This window comes from Cryptomeria japonica, chromosome 11, assembly GCF_030272615.1.
Source record: "Cryptomeria japonica chromosome 11, Sugi_1.0, whole genome shotgun sequence".
NCBI lineage: Eukaryota > Viridiplantae > Streptophyta > Pinopsida > Cupressales > Cupressaceae > Cryptomeria > Cryptomeria japonica.
In genome coordinates, this window is record NC_081415.1 from 77,404,531 (window position 1) to 77,418,525 (window position 13,995).

Genomic DNA, 13,995 nt, shown 5'->3' on the forward strand with positions numbered 1-13,995 from the left:
TTGAGCTTGTTCCAACATTGACTCACTGTATACCAATTTGGCATATGCAGTCCCTTCTATCATTTCCTGTTCTGGTGCCTCGATGTCCATGATATCCTCATCAAGTTGTATAGTGTCAGTCGAGTCTTGCTCGATGATATCCACTATTTCAACTTCACCTTGCTCAATAGCACTTGAGGTTCGAAGGATTTGTTGCCATTGCTCTTTTGTCTCCTTCTCTATGTCAATATAGAGGCCATTCATCAATTTCAAGGCTCTTTGCTTGACTAGGAAGTTAGAGTGGTAGTTTTTCAGATGTTCATTTATTTCAACTACCAACATGTCTGGAAAGAGATGTACCAGACTTCTTTCTTTGATCTATTTTTCCGAGTCCATGGCATATTTCCATGTGTTATCAATATGTGAATACAGTTCTTTTGGAAGAGAGTTAGATACTTCCAATGGGACCAATCGAAATTTCAAAAGTGTGCAGATGATAGTTTCTTCTATTTGTCTCTTTTCATTATCAGATCTGGATTCATACTTGACAAATCTAAACATCCAAATCCACCATATTTCTTTAGATTTGCACAAAAAATTTCAACACTACGTACATTTTCCTTTGTACTCTTAACAATCTAAAATTTGTTAGCATCTTCAGACTATGTGTCACTGGACTCTTTAATCAAAATGAGTCTCCGAGTAGATTTCTTATAAGTTTTTGTTACCTTTGGAACAACAACACTCTATGGTTTCTTACTCGGTGACACTGTAGATGATATTGTGATTGGGTGTTTCACTGAAGGAGTCAGTGATACATTTGATGTATCCTGTTTCTTCCTCTTCAAAATTTTGCCTTTAGGAAACTAGGTGCTTAATGTAATAGCAGCCTCTTGTGCTTTTGATTCCTCCTCGGTGATGACTAGAGTGCCCTTGATAGGTGTGGAGGAAGAACCTTCTCCAAATTTCTCCGATAATGCCTTGATCATTTTTGTTGCTTTCCTTGTAGCCTTTGGTACTACAATGCTCATCTTTACTTTCTCTTTAACTTCTTCATATGTTCCATATCTCAGCTTGGTAGCATGCCTTGGTAATGTAAGAAAAGCATCTATCTGCTGTTGTGTGATGTCAAAATCAATCTCATAACCCATAGGTGGCAAAGATTGAGTTCTTGGTTCCACAACATTCACATAGCAATAGTTGGTGTCTACTTCAAAGCATATCTCATCCTTGTATTTCTCCACTAGCTGGGGTGGAATTCTATACCTGTTATGCATCTTCTCTTGAAACTTACTAAAATAATCATCCATAATATCATTAAAGTTATCACCTAGACATTTGATGAAGTCATTGATTTGATGGGTGATTGGTCGGTATATAGCTCCCAAACTACTTTACCGACTGATGGAAAGAACTTCTCAAAATAGAAAAACATGCATACTAGAAGTGATCCAAACTTCAATGTATTGGCCGAGTTGTTCTTCTTCGGCTTCCTTATGGTGTTCAGATTCTCAAACAGGTTTTTCAGCAATCCTTCACAAAGATCAATTTTCATTCCGTTCTTCACAATTTTATATGCTAAGTCGACTGCTACATAGGGTACACTATTTTCCCTTGCTGATTGAAAGAAACAATAACCTATTACTCTAATAGAAAATTTCAGCTCTACATCTATCACATTGTTCAGTTTCAATCCTCTGCAATCGGATTCAACTCCAGTTAAGGTGATCAATACCTTTTGTGATATCATTTTCAGAGCTTGAGCATGATCAAAAATAAGGTAACCGGTGATCAGATGAATGATTTCCTTGGTGATTTTGAATGGTTGTTCTTCTAACCATATGAAATCATCGTGAACTCTACTTAGAACAAATTTGACCCATTGGGGTTTGAAGACACGGGGATACGTTAGGTCTTTAGTCAATCATTTGATCTTAATGTGTTCATACTTACTATCCAATTTCCCATCGGTACACAATTCATCATAGTTGTCTTTGATTTCAACATGACCTAGTTCCTCAACTTGATAGGCTTCCTATATAGTGCTCCAAAAGACTTTGATAGAATTTCAAACTTACTAATACATCTTAGTTATACAGATTTTGAATTAAGTACATAATAAAATAGGAACTATTTAAGATTTAACCTTGAGAGAATGCAGTCCCTTCATACCTTTACCGATTAACTTGGAATAGGTGCACCTAACTTGGTAGGTAAGGTGCTTTCTTCATTTGACACAATTTCCTTCTTTTTCCAAATCATCTGTAATTTATCTTTTATTTCTTCAGTGTCTCCTCTAGGTTGATCTCTGCAATCTCCAGCCAAGTGTCCAACTTTGTGACAATGAAAACATGTCATACCAGGATTTCTCCATGATCTTTAGTTGTTCATTCCAAACCTTATAAAGTAGTTGGCACTTATATGCCCATATCTTCCACAACATTCACACCATATCCTTGTATTGTAATCCCATGGTATTGCAGCATATTGTCGATTAAGATCTATGTGAGCTCGGTAGCTTCAAGTATTTGCTCAGTGTATAGACCACATATAGTTCTTTTGCTTAAACCAACACTTCTCGGTACTATGTCCATATCTATTGCAGTTTTTACAAAACCCTTTGAATTTTGCCTTCTTTTAATTTCTATCAGACTTTTTCCTACATTGGTTAGATGTGTGACCATATTTATTGCAATTGTAACAATAACCATTGGACTTAGTGACATTCGGTTGCTTACCTTTTCTGATTTGGCACATGTTAGCAGTATGACCTTGATTTCCATAGTAGTTGCAAATGGGCTTCTTTCTTTTGATGTTCTTCTTGATTCCAGCTTGCTTTGATGATTCTCCTCTCTCAGTAGTGTGGATTCCCTTCTCACTAGAGTCTTTTCCTTTGTAACCAAGTCCTGCATCTTTGTTGGGTCTTCTTGTATTCAGTTGCTCATCCAACATCTTTGATACTTTATAACTCTTCTTCAGTGTTTCTTTGGATTTCTTTTCTATTTCAAGTTCATTGGTCAACCTTGATACTTCAAGTTTCAATGCTTGATTCTCATCATCTTTCAGATTTGCTTCATGATGTGCATAACCTAGTTGATCTGACAGATTTTGTTGAATCACAGTCAACCTTGTGTTTTCATCATTCTTTCCAGATACTAATGCTTCAAGTTGTTGTTTCTCTCTTTCTAGATCTCTTAATTTATCCTTGGTTGTCCTCAATGCATCAAGATTTTTAGTCATCTGTGTGCTGAAATGTTCATGTTCACTTTTCATTGCTTTTATCTGATCAGCCAATGCTTTGTTCATTTCTTTCAATACTCCAATCATTTCTTCAATCTCTTCAGATATATTGTTCTCAGATGATGTCTCAATTTGTTCCACTAGCTCTTGAGAGTCCTGCAAATCATCGGACAATCTTCTTCTAACTTTTAGAGATTTTTGCATTTTCCTTTGCATGTCTACAATCACTTGATTAGCATGATCCAATTCTTCTTGTAGATACACAATTCTCTGAGATTGTTTATAGCCTTCCATTGATAAGATCTTTCTCTTTAGGCAGTTAAACCCTTTTCCAAGATTCAAGCTGTGATACCAATTGTTAGGCCCAATATGGAAAGCTAATGTACTGAGAGGGGAGGGGTGAATCAGTACTTCAAAACTTTTCTTCAACAATAACTTTACTATTAAGCATAAACTGAATATTCTTGTAACATAATATAATGCTAAAACAAATAAATAACAATCATACATGATTCATTCCATAACACATATATTTTGGTTATGCAGAAACTCTTGGTTAGAGAGAAAAACTGTAATGGGGATGGCACCCACAACTTCACTACTGCAATAATAAAGGTTGCTCGGTTAGAGCTATATGTTTAGCTATTTCTGATAGCTTACCCTATTAGGAGTATCAAGATATGTTAGATCTACCTTGCTAAAGGATTTTACAACACTTATTCTAAATGTTGCACCTGGTTAGAGGCTTTACAATTTATAGACTTAGTTAGAGTCTTTTACCCTGTTAGAGGTTTCTCTTACAACTCAAAATATTACAATCAAAATCTTTACAAAATATCTACAACTTTAGATTTGGAATGTTATAGCAAATTTTATGTGCTCCAAATGAGATTACCTTGCTTATAGCATACCTCGGTAATCCATAGATTCACTTGGTAAACCCTTATGTTTACTCTGTTCCTTGACTGTTCTCTGAAATCCCTCTTGGTGACCTCTGTGTAACTCTGTCAATTGTAATAGTCATAACACTCTGTGATTTCCCATGATTTTCCTTTTTTTTGTACAAGTCTTGCTTCATACACACATGCACATATATCTTGTTTTAATCCTTGAGTCATGTTGTATAAATAGATCTCTTATGTCGGTGATCTGGTTCATGCTTTGATCTTACAAACATGATTTCTGGAATGAATAACCATACAAAAAATTTCATTGGTTAGATGACCTCAGAATCACACAAAATCCTTAAGTGCAATTTCCAATGTGATAACAGTTACTTGTTCCTCGATCTTTGTAACATGTTTCCCATATATGTCCAAGTTCAATGAATCTAGTAACACGTTTCACTTGGTGTATGTTCACTCGGTATATCATTTTTGCTACTCGGTAGACATAGAGTGTTACTTGGTAGACAGCTCGGTGTATACTAGGCTCTGAGACTACTTTCTTCTATAATCGACTGCTCTATGCTTACCGACTAAATGATTCGGTAGTAGTAGCCGACTAGAATAACTTCGAACATTAGACTAGTGGCAACTTAGTAAGTAGTAACACTAAGATCTTAGTTGCATTTACATTTTGATCTTAGAATCATTATTTAAATCTCATTCTCTAGGTTGTCATCTTGAGGATCAAGTACTCTTCCAAGTGAGGGCCACCTTGAATCTTAGAGATCTTTAGAGATAGAGGAGCATGGAGCAATTTTAAAGAGTTTAGATTTATTCAACTTGTTTTGTTTTTTATTTATAATTCTAATGAAATGTTTCATGTGTGTGTTTGAAGTGTTCTTCTCTATTGAAGGTTGACACCATCCTTTCAGGCATACATTTCTAGCACCCACCATGTGGCTCAAACCCCATTGTTTTTTAGACATTTCTAATTTTTTTTCCATAGGATTCATGCCTACATGTTTTAAACACAGAATAGCATATATAACAGTTCTTTTCATGCATATAATGGTTCTTTTCGCATATATGACAGATCTTACAACACATACAACCTCTGTTATCGTGCATTTAACTATTTAATTAGCACATTTAAACTTCTTTTCTTCTCGCACATTTAAATAGTTTTGTGGTGCATTTAAATATTTTTGTAGTGCATTTAACAATTTCTGTAGTGCATAGAATCTTTGTTTTTGCGCATACGAAACAAAGGCATAAATTTGTAATATGGAGTTAGAAAAAACTAGGCTTGTAGAAGTTCACCTGAGTTTTTTGGGATTTTGCTAACGATTACTTGTAGGTTTGAAGGAATTAATATAGGATTTAATAGTTTCTTTTCTAACTTTTCTTTTCAAGTTGGTTAAAAAGAACTCATCTTCCTATTGGTTTAAAAAGAACTTCACACCTCCATTTTGGGCTTTAAAATAATTGCATTGCAAGGTAAAAAGAACAACAAAATCATAGTTTTCTTTCTTGCAAGGTAGGATTCACACTTCAGATTTGGGCTTAAAAGGAACAACAAATTTTTAATTTCTTGCAAAGGGATAAAAGGAACAAACCACTTTATTATTGCAAGTTAAAAAGAACACACCATAAATTGTCAAATTACCAAGCAATTTAGTTTCAAAGCAAGATGTGCTCTCATTTTGCTGACCAGGATTTCAGTTTCCTAGATTATATAAAAAATTGCTTTGTGGATAAAAAGAACATCATGCTTGTTGGAGAAACATCTCCAAATAGGACTTAGCAAATCATTGCTTTGGAAAGTTAAAAAGAGCGTTGTTTACTTTTGCTTAAGTTGTGGGTAAATGCTCACCCCTTAATTGGGTGATCAAAAAGCCAAATCCACTTTTTCATTACTTTATCTACTATCAAGTATTAAATCCTTTAGAGGGCCTACCTTCCCAAAGCCTCAAAAAGGCTAGTGTAAAGGGTACAACCCAAGTGGGAAATGACTTTATCACCAAGTTTATCAACCCACTATAATCAAATTTAGAGGATGATGAATATCCCCTCCAACGGAAGTATGTATTTGATAGTATTCCCCTAGTATCCTTGTGATGCATAAAGCCTTTGTTCTAAAGGTTTGAAATCCTCTTAATTGAGTTTATCATTTGCCGCACCGAACAAAATTTTTACTAAAAACCTTAGCATTAGAAGCTTTGAATCGAGTTAGTCATCATACATTGGCAATATTTGTTCGCATTTGCATGAAGATTGCATTAATGATATGTTATGTTGTCATTGATGTCAATTGAACCAGAAATGGTATTTATGATATTGTTGATATTGTTGTTATTGATATTATCTTGTAATTGGTAGAAAGATCTTTACGGAAGATGTTGTAAATCGGTATATAACTATGCGATTTGAACCGGTAACCAGTGTATAAGGTTAAACCCTTTCTATGCAATGTAACTGGTAAACCCTACCAGTTGTTTTTTTGTTAGACCCTAACCGATTAAGTTTTTTGAAATGGTTATGTTGGTTTATTATTTCTTGAGAGGTAATGATGGTGACACGTGTGGTCATTGTATGAAGATAAGTTCAAATTGTTTTGGCATGTTTGTTTGATTATCTAGGGAATGAGCAAAGTGGATTTCATATAATGTAAAGCGCGTGATGAGTTACAAGTCCAATAGAGCAGTTGGCATTTCCTTGAAGAATGTGTATAGATTTCTATGTAGATCCAATGGTCACACTTGAACCTATTAGTTTGTAATCTCTATGAGATAATTAGGTTTTTGTTGTGTTACCAACCTAATTGATTTGTATTTAAGGTCGATGAAGTTGTTTTTTCAAAGGAGTTGAAAAGATTTGGAAGAAATCAGTTGAGTATATAGAAAACTAAATCAAATCTTCAACATGCCTTCAAAATTCTGATTATACGTACCTCCTCCTTGATTTTTAGCTATCAACCTTGAAAAAATGGATAAAGGAAAATGTAAATTTGCTAGATAAGAGGTCTTTGATCACTTTTCAGGTCCTTCCTTTTGATGACTTAACCTTCAATCAGCTTCCAGCAAGAAGTTCTCCTTCAAAATATAGAAATTCGCCTTCAATCTGCTCAATTTCGCACCTCTAAATCTGCTCTTCCAATTCGCATAAGAAAGACAGTTACAAGTGACACATGTGGTCATTGTATGAAGATAAGTTCAAATTGTTTTGGCATGTTTGTTTGATTATCTAGGGAATGAGCAAAGTGGATTTCATATAATGCAAAGCGCGTGATGAGTTACAAGTCCAATAGAGCAGTTGGCATTTCCTTGAAGAATGTGTATAGATTTCTATGTAGATCCAATGGTCACACTTGAACCTATTAGTTTGTAATCTCTATGAGATAATTAGGTTTTTGTTGTGTTACCAACCTAATTGATTTGTATTTAAGGTCGATGAAGTTGTTTTTTCAAAGGAGTTGAAAAGATTTGGAAGAAATCAGTTGAGTATGTGGTTGCCTAACCAGAGAATGGATATGCAGTTTGAGTAAAGGCATATTGAAGCTTAAATGGATCTGATCAAGCAAATGTAGTACTATTCACACAGATCAAGAAAAACCTGTTGTCTTCTAACAATTACAACAAAATTGAAATCCCCTAACTAGGTAAGCTCTAACAAGCTTGGTTACTTCTTAAATCCTCTAACAAGGTGGTCCATTAGCTTGGATTGTCAAATCCTCTACCGAGGTTACTCCTAACAGGGTATTTGCATTTTATTAAGGCATTTGTAAATCCCTTCATTGGGTGATTCATAATGGGATCAGTTCTTAATAGGACTTATTGTAAAAGTTTTAACAGGCTTGGCTTCTAATAGGGCAAACTTATTGTATAGATTTCTATGTAGATCCAATGGTCACACTTGAACCTATTAGTTTGTAATGTGTATAGATTTCTATGTAGAATTAAATCAGATTATGCAAGACTTAACCTCACAAAGGATTGATATAGAAAACTAAATCAAATCTTCAACATGCCTTCAAAATTCTGATTATACGTACCTCCTCCTTGATTTTTAGCTATCAACCTTGAAAAAATGGATAAAGGAAAATGTAAATTTGCTAGATAAGAGGTCTTTGATCACTTTTCAGGTCCTTCCTTTTGATGACTTAACCTTCAATCAACTTCCAGCAAGAAGTTCTCCTTCAAAATCTAGAAATTCACCTTCAATCTGCTCAATTTCGCACCTCTAAATCTGCTCTTCCAATTCGCATAAGAAAGACAGTTACAAGTGACACGTATGGTCATTGTATGAAGATAAGTTCAAATTGTTTTGGCATGTTTGTTTGATTATCTAGGGAATGAGCAAAGTGGATTTCATATAATGCAAAGCGCATGATGAGTTACAAGTCCAATAGAGCAGTTGGCATTTCCTTGAAGAATGTGTATAGATTTCTATGTAGATCCAATGGTCACATCTGAAATGGTTATGTTGGTTTATTATTTGTTGAGAGGTAATGATGGTGACACGTGTGGTCATTGTATGAAGATAAGTTCAAATTGTTTTGGCATGTTTGTTTGATTATCTAGGGAATGAGCAAAGTGGATTTCATATAATGCAAAGCGCGTGATGAGTTACAAGTCCAATAGAGCAGTTGGCATTTCCTTGAAGAATGTGTATAGATTTCTATGTAGATCCAATGGTCACACTTGAACCTATTAGTTTGTAATCTCTATGAGATAATTAGGTTTTTGTTGTGTTACCAACCTAATTGATTTGTATTTAAGGTCGATGAAGTTGTTTTTTCAAAGGAGTTGAAAAGATTTGGAAGAAATTAGTTGAGTATGTGGTTGCCTAACCAGAGAATGGATATGCAGTTTGAGTAAAGGCATATTGAAGCTTAAATGGATCTGATCAAGCAAATGTAGTACTATTCACACAGATCAAGAAAAACCTGTTGTCTTCTAACAATTACAACAAAATTGAAATCCCCTAACTAGGTAAGCTCTAACAAGCTTGGTTACTTCTTAAATCCTCTAACAAGGTGGTCCATTAGCTTGGATTGTCAAATCCTCTACCGAGGTTACTCCTAACAGGGTATTTGCATTTTATTAAGGCATTTGTAAATCCCTTCATTGGGTGATTCATAATGGGATCAGTTCTTAATAGGACTTATTGTAAAAGTTTTAACAGGCTTGGCTCCTAATAGGGCAAACTTGAAAAGATTTCAAATAGCTATCTTGTGAGTCCCATCTCAATGTAGTTTTTACCTATTTGGGTTTTTCATGTATAAACATTTGTTTCATGTGGTGAATGTTTTTGTGGTTTTGATCTTGTTTGTTAATTTGATTAACTCCTGATAAGGCATGATAAATAGAAGCATTGAGAGATGGAGTGTGTTGATATATGATTAAGCATTTTGATGTTTACAAGGTTAAATTTGTTTATTGTTATATTAGTTTGTAATCTCTATATTAGTTTGTAATCTCTATGAGATAATTAGGTTTTTGTTGTGTTACCAACCTAATTGATTTGTATTTAAGGTCGATGAAGTTGTTTTTTCAAAGGAGTTGAAAAGATTTGGAAGAAATCAGTTGAGTATGTGGTTGCCTAACCAGAGAATGGATATGCAGTTTGAGTAAAGGCATATTGAAGCTTAAATGGATCTGATCAAGCAAATGTAGTACTATTCACACAGATCAAGAAAAACCTGTTGTCTTCTAACAATTACAACAAAATTGAAATCCCCTAACTAGGTAAGCTCTAACAAGCTTGGTTACTTCTTAAATCCTCTAACAAGGTGGTCCATTAGCTTGGATTGTCAAATCCTCTACCGAGGTTACTCCTAACAGGGTATTTGCATTTTATTAAGGCATTTGTAAATCCCTTCATTGGGTGATTCATAATGGGATCAGTTCTTAATAGGACTTATTGTAAAAGTTTTAACAGGCTTGGCTCCTAATAGGGCAAACTTGAAAAGATTTCAAATAGCTATCTTGTGAGTCCCATCTCAATGTAGTTTTTACCTATTTGGGTTTTTCATGTATAAACATTTGTTTCATGTGGTGAATGTTTTTGTGGTTTTGATCTTGTTTGTTAATTTGATTAACTCCTGATAAGGCATGATAAATAGAAGCATTGAGAGATGGAGTGATGTTTACAAATAGTGTATGAGATTAATGAGTCTATGGAATCCATGGTGCAGAATGATAAACAAGGTAAATGACAAACACCTCAGCATTCATCAAGTCAATCTCTCCAGATTGGGGATAATGAACAACAAGAAAGAAGGAATGATGATGAAGCAACATCCCCCTTCAGAGAAGATAGACCTTTGCCTAAGGAAATACAAGTGAGGGAAAGAAAGTATTATATTCTATATTGGCTAAAAGAAAGACTGACAAGGGTAGTTGTGGTCGAAGAGGAAGAACAAGTGTTCGACTTGGATAGTCTCATAGGAGGTTCCCATGAAGAGATTGAAAAGAGGAAGGCCACAAAGATGTCAAAGCTAATTAGAGATCAAGCAGGATCCAGAAAGGTATAGATAGCTACACCAGTGGTAGACAAGTATTTCATTTTGCTGACCAGGATTTCAGTTTCCTAGATTATATAAAAAATTGCTTTGTGGATAAAAAGAACATCATGCTTGTTGGAGAAACATCTCCAAATAGGACTTAGCAAATCATTGCTTTGGAAAGTTAAAATAGCTATCTTGTGAGTCCCATCTCAATGTCGTTTTTACCTATTAGTTTGTAATCTCTATGAGATAATTAGGTTTTTGTTGTGTTACCAACCTAATTGATTTGTATTTAAGGTTGATGAAGTTGTTTTTTCAAAGGAGTTGAAAAGATTTGGAAGAAATCAGTTGAGTATGTGGTTGCCTAACCAGAGAATGGATATGCAGTTTGAGTAAAGGCATATTGAAGCTTAAATGGATCTGATCAAGCAAATGTAGTACTATTCACACAGATCAAGAAAAACCTGTTGTCTTCTAACAATTACAACAAAATTGAAATCCCCTAACTAGGTAAGCTCTAACAAGCTTGGTTACTTCTTAAATCCTCTAACAAGGTGGTCCATTAGCTTGGATTGTCAAATCCTCTACCGAGGTTACTCCTAACATGGTATTTGCATTTTATTAAGGCATTTGTAAATCCCTTCATTGGGTGATTCATAATGGGATCAGTTCTTAATAGGACTTATTGTAAAAGTTTTAATAGGCTTGGCTCCTAATAGGGCAAACTTGAAAAGATTTCAAATAGCTATCTTGTGAGTCCCATCTCAATGTAGTTTTTACCTATTTGGGTTTTTCATGTATAAACATTTGTTTCATGTGGTGAATGTTTTTGTGGTTTTGATCTTGTTTGTTAATTTGATTAACTCCTGATAAGGCATGATAAATAGAAGCATTGAGAGATGGAGTGTGTTGATATATGATTAAGCATTTTGATGTTTACAAGATTAAATTTGTTTATTGTTAAATTGCTACAACAGTTAACCGGTTGATGTTGAGTATTCTTAAGAGTATTGATCTTGACAGTGATATTTTATTGATAAGTTTACTTTGTGAGTTTAAGATTGAGATTGGGAAGTTTGTATTAGTTTTTTAGTTTACTAATTCACCCCCCCTCTCAGTAATCTACCGGATACTTATTCTTTCATCATACCATCAATTGGTATCATAGTGTCTCAGATCCTCTTAAATATAAAAGCCTAACAACTTGAGGAAAAGATCTTGTAGATCATGATGAAGAAGGAAGGTCTAAAGTTCAACAAAGATAACTATAAGATATGGAGCAACATAATGAAGATTTACATCAAGAGTCTGGAAAGTCAGTATTAGGATCATGTATAAACTTAGTATGTTACACCTACTAGAACTATGACTAGTAATCAAAAACACAAACAAAATCATCAAGCATTGGAGGCTATTATCAGTTCACTGTCTAATGTTGAATATGTAGATGTTCATGGTCTTGAAACTGCATATGAAGTATGGAAAAAAAAAAGAGATTTATAGAGGTGATGGCCATGTTAAGATTGCTAAAGAGGAGAGCCTAAGAGGAAAGTTTGATGACATGACAATATCCAACAGTATGGTCAAAGGATAAAATAGATATTTGGTGAAATAAAGAGTGCAGGAGGGAAAGTGGAAGATGCCACAGTGATCAGTAAGATACTAAGAACCCTGCTACCAGTCTATGCTATCCGAGTTGTAGCTATTCAGGAGCTGAAGTCCATTGACAAAACTAAGGTAACTCTTGACTCTATCATTGGAAAACTTATTGCTTTTGAATTAAACGATTATGATGGTAGCATATAGAAATCAGAATCTGCATTCTGAGCTTCTGTCTCTAACCCATCTATGAGAAAAAGTAGAGATACTTTCCATGGCTATCAATCTAGATCCAAAAAATTTGTTGATGATGAAGATATCTTAGTGGATCTTGAAGCATTGTTGGCAAAACGACTGCCTAGAGGCACTAGGAAACATAGAGGTAAACTACCGTTAAAATGTTTTGTATGCAACAAGATTGGTCATATAGATGCTAATTGTCCTAATGCTAAAAATGAACACAAGAGAGACAAATTCAAGAAATATAAGGGTAAAGGCAAGAGATATTGTCTTATAGCAGTTGATAGTGGTATCACTGATGAAGAATTTGATGATGATCCTAGTGAAGATATTGTGTTTGTAGTTGTTAAGGAAGAGATATCAAATCAAAAGGCACTAGTGTACAGGATGGATAACTCTGATGATTGGATCATTGATAGTGGTTTTTCACATCATATGACTGGTGATCAGAGAAAATTTCTTTCCTTAAAGGAATTTGATGGTGGTGTTGTTAGATTTGGCAATGAATCACCCTGTATGGTTAAAGGTAAGGGAGTTATTTCTCTTAATGGGAAGAGCAGTGTTGACGATGTCTATATGGTTTAAAGTATAAAGCACAATCTTTTGAGTGTGGCACAACTTAATGACAGAAGATACCCACTAGAGTTTAGAAATGGTATGTGCAAAATATTTGACAGCAAAGGTGAATTGATCGCAACTAAGAAATAAACAAGAGGTAATATGTTTTATCTTAATCCTAAAGTTAGAAACTGTTTGATTGCAAAGATAAATGATACCTGGCTTTAGCATAGGATATTTTGTCATATAAACTTTGATAACATTGTTAAAGTGAGCAAGTCCAAGACAGTAAGAGGTCTGCCTTAGCTAGATAAACTGGTTAATGGTCTTTGCAAAGTATGTCAGTTAGGAAAGATGACTTCTTCAACTTTCAATAGCAAGTCCTTCTCAATAGAGCACTTGTTAGATTTGGTTCATACAGATCTATGTGGATTCATAAGAACAAGAAACATTCAAGGTGAGAAATATTTCATGATCTTCACTAATGATTGTTCAAGGATGATGTGGGTCACATTCTTGAAGGATAAGGATGAAGCTTTTGGTAAGTTCGAGGAATTCAAGGCCTTAGCTGAGAAAGAGAGTGGAAAAAAGATAAAATATCTGAGAATAGATCAAGTAGGTGAATTTAATTATGAGGAATTCACTAAGTATTATGATGAGAATCATATCAAATGACAATTTTCTGCACTAAGGACACTATAGCAAAATGGTATTGTAGAGAGGAACAATCGGTCAATGGTTGAATCTATGGGGAAAATGTTGATACAAGAAGGTGTAGAGATTTTTTTTTGGAAAGAAGTTGTAAGTATAGTTGTCTACACAATGAACCAAGTTCTGGTGAAAAGATGTAATGACAAGACCCCTTATGAATATTGGTATGGAAGATCACCTGATGTTAGCTATTTTAAGATATTTGGTAGCAAATGTTTTATTAAAAGAGGTGATTACATTAGCAAGTTTGAAGCTAAGAGTTATGAAGGCATA